This window comes from Myotis myotis, unplaced genomic scaffold (genome assembly GCF_014108235.1).
Source record: "Myotis myotis isolate mMyoMyo1 unplaced genomic scaffold, mMyoMyo1.p scaffold_m19_p_29, whole genome shotgun sequence".
NCBI classification, from domain to species: domain Eukaryota; kingdom Metazoa; phylum Chordata; class Mammalia; order Chiroptera; family Vespertilionidae; genus Myotis; species Myotis myotis.
Window position 1 is genome coordinate 3,321,047 of NW_023416334.1, and position 5,299 is coordinate 3,326,345.

Consider the following 5,299-nt stretch of genomic DNA (forward strand, 5'->3'; position numbering starts at 1 on the left):
AGGAGGGTCAGCTCGCCCGCTGGCCTCGGCCCTGCACCCGCCAGTGCGTCCTGCAAGGCCTAACGGGCCCGCGCCTCGGGCCCAGGCTCCCGACACCCAGAGCCTGTGCACCTGCGGCGGGGCCGTCCCCCCTGCAGCCTCGGGGCTGCTCACCTGCCGGACCTGGTGGTCTTGGGTCAGCCCTGAGCTCAGGGCACATCCCAGCGGGCAGCCGGCAGCGTCATCGCCAAGACAGGACAGCGCTGACCTGGCAGGAGCCCCGAGCGCCTGAAATGAACTGGAGGCCGGGCACTGGCTACCTGCTCACACAGAGCAGCCGAAACCATAGTTCGTAAACTTCGTCTTTCCAACGTTTTAAAACGGTGTGTGTGTTTTATAATTAAAAAAACAAACAAACAAAAAAAACACCTGTTGACCATCAATATCCTTATTGATATCGATGGTCAACAGGCTTTAAAAAAAAAGTAATAAATGAATGAAACCCTCACTAAATGACGTGATTATGTTTTGTTGAACACAGCACCAGACTTTACTTTTTAAATAATTCTTTATTGTTGAAAGTATTACATATGTCCCCCCTTTTCCCATTGACCCCCTCCAGCCCGCCCCAGGCCTCCAGCACCCTATTGTCTGTGTCCATGGGCCACGCATATATGCATTCAAGGTCTTCGGTTGATTACCTCCCACCCACTCACCCACCCCGCCTTCCCTCTGAGATTCCGAACTCTGTTCCATGCTTGAATCTGGATCCACTCCATTCATCAGTTTATTTTGTTACTTAGATTCCACCTATGAGTGCGACCATGCACAGCACCAAACTTTAAAGCAAAAAAATCACAAGAACCACGGATGAAACCTACGTATTTTCTAAACCAGTGGTTCTCAACCTTCCTAATGCCGCGACCCTTTAATACAGTTCCTCATGTTGTGGTGACCCCCAATTTCATTGTTACAAATTGAACATAATTAAAGCATAGTGATTAATCACAAAAACAATATGTAATTATATATGTGTTTTCCGACGGTCTTAGGCGACCCCTGTGAAAGGGTCATTCGACCCCCAAAGGGGTCACGACCCACAGGTTGAGAACCGCTGTTCTAAACCTATTAGTTGCTCTATTTTATTCATATCTTCAAAGAAATAACATCTTCTCTAGTTAATTCTTTTACCTTTTTGTTTTCCACTTTAATTTCAACTTGCTCTGGTTTTATTATTATTAGTTTAATAGGTTACTGAATTAAATATATAATTTATTTTCAGTGTTTTTGGTAATAAAAACATTAATGGCTAGAATATTTTCTGAGTATAGCTTTAGTTCTATCCATTGGGTTTTATATGGGATTCTCTAAAAATTTCTTAGATAATCTGTACTTTCAGTTTTTGCCAAAGTAGCTGTACCACTTTATATTCCACCGGCCGTGTATGAGGGTGGCAGTCGCTTCACACCCTTACAACACTTGGTCTTGTCAGACCTTTGCCTTTAGCCTTTCTGGTGGGTATGCAGTGATACCTCCGTGTGATGATATTTGCATGCCTTTGGTGCGTAGTGATGTTGAGCGCCTTCTCATGTGCTGATTGACCATTTGAATATCTTCGTCTGTGAAATGCCTGTTCACAGACACTCCTCTGAGAGTCCATTTTATAAATTGAGTTACTTGATGTGTAGGAGTTCTTTATATCTGGATAGGAGTTGTTTGCCAGGTATGTATATTCAGAATATCTTCTCCCAGTCGTGGCTTTCCTTTTCACCTTAATATCTTTAGATGAGTGGAAATTTTTTATTTTGATGATGTTCAACTTGTGGAAATTTTTATTTTATGGTTAGTGTTTTTTGTGTCATGTTTTTAAGCTTTGCCCACCCCAAGACCATGAAGATTTTCCTCCTATCTGTCTTCTAGAAGCTTATAGTTTTAGCGTCACCCTTAAGTCTATGATCCATCTCAAATTAAATTTTTTTTTTGTTAATCCTCCCCTGAGGATATTTTTTCCATTGATTTTTTTTTTTTTTTTTTTTTTTTAGAGAGAGAGTGGGAGGAAGGGATAGACAGAGAAACATGGATGTGAGACATATCAATCGGTTTGCCTCCCACACACACACCCAACCAGGGCCCGAGATTGCTTGCAACCAAAGTACATGCCCTTGACTGGAATCCAACTGGGCTCCTTCAGTCCATGGGCCATCACTCCATCCACTGCGCCAAACCAGCTAAGGCTCAAATTAATTTTTGCATATGGTGTGAGTTTTTTTCTTTTTTTTTTTTCATATAGACATGAAGTTATCTAGGTCTCAATCCTCTATTCTGTTCCATTGATCGACTTACCTGCCCTTACACCAAGTCAATTATGTCTTAATATACTTGCTTAATTACTTAGTCATGAAATCAAAGTCCTCCAGATTTGTTCTTCAAGATTATCTTGGCCCTTCTAAGTCCTGTGCATTTCCAAATAAAGTATAGAATCATCTATTTCTACAAAGCAGCCTGCTTGGTACTTTATGCTATCAACCATACTCCTATGAAAATCCCTCAATTCCTCCAATTTAATATTCCTAACTTCATTCTTTTAATTTTTGTTTTTGCCATACCAATAGCTGGTTTTTTAAAAAAAGGAAATGTTTTAAATTTAAAAGAGAGTTCCAAAGAAGAGCAAAGAGAAAAACAATAAATTAAAAATAAAATAAAACAAAAAAATAAAATATAAGGGCCCTATCCGGTTTGGCTCAGTGAATGGAGCGTCGGCCTGCGGACTGAAGGGTCCCAGGTTCGATTCCCGTCAAGGGTATGTGCCTTGGTTGCGGGCACATCCCCAGTAGGGGGTGTGCAAGAGGCAGCTGATCGATGTTTCTCTCTCATCGATGTTACTAACTCTCTATCTCTCTCTGTAAAAAATCAATAAAATATATATATTTTTAAAAAGAGTGGCAAGTTTAATGCTTTTGTTGAATCAACAAAGGGCCTGAGGCCTTAGGTTTTTTATTAAGGTCTCTGCCCCAGGCATGGTGCTCAATATCTTGGCCAAATAAATTACTTTCTTAAATATCCAGGAATCTTTTAGACTAAAGCTAATGAGGAGTTACCACCTCACCCTCAAACTCCAACATGATCTATGCCTTAGTGTTGTTTTTGTTGTCTGCTTTGATGTAAAAGCAAGAGTATTTGGAACAAGAGGCTGCAGTACTCCAAATACACAATAGGCTTTTTCATTATCATTCATACATTTCTGGTTTAGGTATATGTAGATGGCCATGCTATTTGTCCAGAGGAAGGGAGTGTAAAGATATAAGAATACTTTTTTTAGTCCTAAATGCCATTTTGTTTACTTTCTGTCAAAATATTTACCAGTGTCAAATTCAAACTATAGTACTGTGTAATTATGTATAAAGTTTTTTATTTATTTGAAATTAGACTAGATATACATTTTTAAATTTAACATCTGGCTGGACAGTGTTCTATTAACTCATTGAATGTGTTTTCTTTGTCTTGTGTTAATAAATATTGATGCCTGAAAAAAAAAAAAAGAGTGGCAAGTGAGGACACAAAGTTTCTTTTAAAAAAATAAAATAAAAGGAAAAAAAAGAGTTCTAGCCCTGCCGGTGTGACTCAGCGGTTGAACCAGGAGATCACAGTTCCATTCCTGGTCAAGGCTCATTCCAGGGTTGCAGGCTTGATCCCTACTAGGCGCGTGCAGGAAGCAGCCGATCATGATTCCCTCTCTCTTCCTCTCTGAAATCAATAAAAACATATTTTAAAAAAGAGTTCCAAGAAATTTAATAGGTTTTGCAGCAATGATTGTTTCTGAGATCTATGAGATATAAAACATAACTATAAAAGGCTAAAAACCAAAGGATTTAGTCCTACTTTTTCTTTTTTAAAAAATCCAGACAATTTGTCACATTAAGTTCAGCACATTTTGGCGGCCTCGGCCTTACGCATCCTGTAAATCGCTGCCCTTCTTCAAGGGGACCGAGCCCCCACACCAAGCACAGCAATGCGTCTTCAATTGGTTTTTTAAGGTTTTCCTCCAGGTCTGTCTTGGTTATTCCAGACTCAGATAATTTCCGCTCCAACTCATCTATTGTCAGGTTCATGCCACCAAACACCAGAGGTCCAATAAATTGAGCCTTGATATCACCTTCAAGGTAAGCAAATATTGTGGGCAGACTCCTTCCAGGATAATTGGGTATGCAGGTTGTGGAAATGGCTTTGATAAATTTGACCTCAGGAAACTTCCTGCTAAGTCCACTGAAGTGCTGACTTATCAGGGCACAGAGGCGAATCAACCCCTTGTTTGTAAAGGTGCAAGATCACCCACAGGCCTTCTCCAGCTTTGGTAACTTTCTGAACATAATCCTCTCCTGAGATTTCCAAAACTTCTCCAAATTTGTTCTTTGCTTCCGTTGCTTCCCACTCAGCCAGTCTCTGCTGCCTGTGCATTTCAATAGCTCGTTGGTCTTCCTCATTAAATTCATCTTCATTATCTTCCAGTTCTTCCAAAGTCATGTGCATTGGCTCTTGGGTCTCCCAAGAGGTACAAAGTCAGTTACTGCCTATGCCAGTGATGGCGAACTTATGACACAAGATATCCCTCCCAACTCATTCTTTTGGTTGATTTTTCTTTGTTAAATGGCATTTAAATATATAAAATAAATATCAAAAATATAAATCTTTGTTTTACTATGGTTGCAAAGATCAAAAAATTTCTATATGTGACACGGCACCAGAGTTAAGTTAGGGTTTTTCAAAATGCTGACATGCCGAGCTCAAAAGGTTCACCATCACTGGCCTATGCCCTGCCTGGGGCCACCTGGCACGAGGTACAGAGCGACCTGCAGATGGCTGCTACTTATGTTGGGCCTGGGGCCTCTTATTGAGAGGTATGAGGCATGCTGAGGCCAGCTGCTGCTTGTTGAAGAGGTTTTAGGAAAATCTAAAGCCTGAATGAGGACAGGCTATTCATATAGAAAGACCACTGCAAATAGCTTGGGTGGGACTGCAAATTGGGAAGGGCAGAGTCTAAGGGAGTCACTAGGGCCAGACAAACAGTGTAAGCCAAGTTGATGGAAACTCAGACATGGCACCTGTCAGTCAGCTCAGGGAGGTCTCAGCAGAGGAACAATGACCTCTGCTAGCACTTTTGTCTGGGAGAAAGCTGCCCCCCCGCCCCCACCCCAGTTCCTGCCCTGATGCCAGACAATTAAGTTCCTTCCAGTATGTGCTGCTACCCCAGCACTGGAGCTCAGAGGGAGTGAGTCAAATTAAGTCCATGCGTCCGCTATAAGAGGAACACCGGGGACTCCAG

The 5,299-nt window shown here is 41.4% G+C and overlaps 1 pseudogene; it reads right to left on the reverse strand.

Annotated features, from left to right (window-relative positions):
- Positions 1-3,925: 3,925 nt before the first annotated feature.
- On the reverse strand, positions 3,926-4,500 carry LOC118649337 (annotated as a pseudogene).
- Between the last annotated feature and the right edge of the window lie 799 nt (positions 4,501-5,299).